Below are 330 nucleotides of genomic sequence, written 5' to 3' on the forward strand. Positions count from 1 at the left end.
ACTCCACGTCGACCTCAAGCATGGCCCCAAGTGGCACAAGCAGCCGTGGTAAAACACGCGCTCAGTCTGCTGCTGCGAAGCAGGAGACCAAGAACACTAAGCCTCGCGGCAAAGGTTCTGCGTTGAAGGAGGCTACTGAGGTAGTTTCCGAGGCGATTAACACGCCTTGTGATACAACTGCGAGCGCGAGCTCGCCTCGTAGTCCATAATCACTCAAAACTCAAAGCAAAGGCGGCAAGGAGCCTGCCAGGGGCGAGCCCCTTCCTGGCATCCCTGCCTATTGGCAGAAGGAGTTCGGATACGACTCCGATGCCTCGTCGGGCGCATACA

Source organism: Plasmopara halstedii (genome assembly GCF_900000015.1).
Source record: "Plasmopara halstedii genome assembly, contig: Scaffold_470, whole genome shotgun sequence".
In the NCBI taxonomy this organism is placed as follows: domain Eukaryota; phylum Oomycota; class Peronosporomycetes; order Peronosporales; family Peronosporaceae; genus Plasmopara; species Plasmopara halstedii.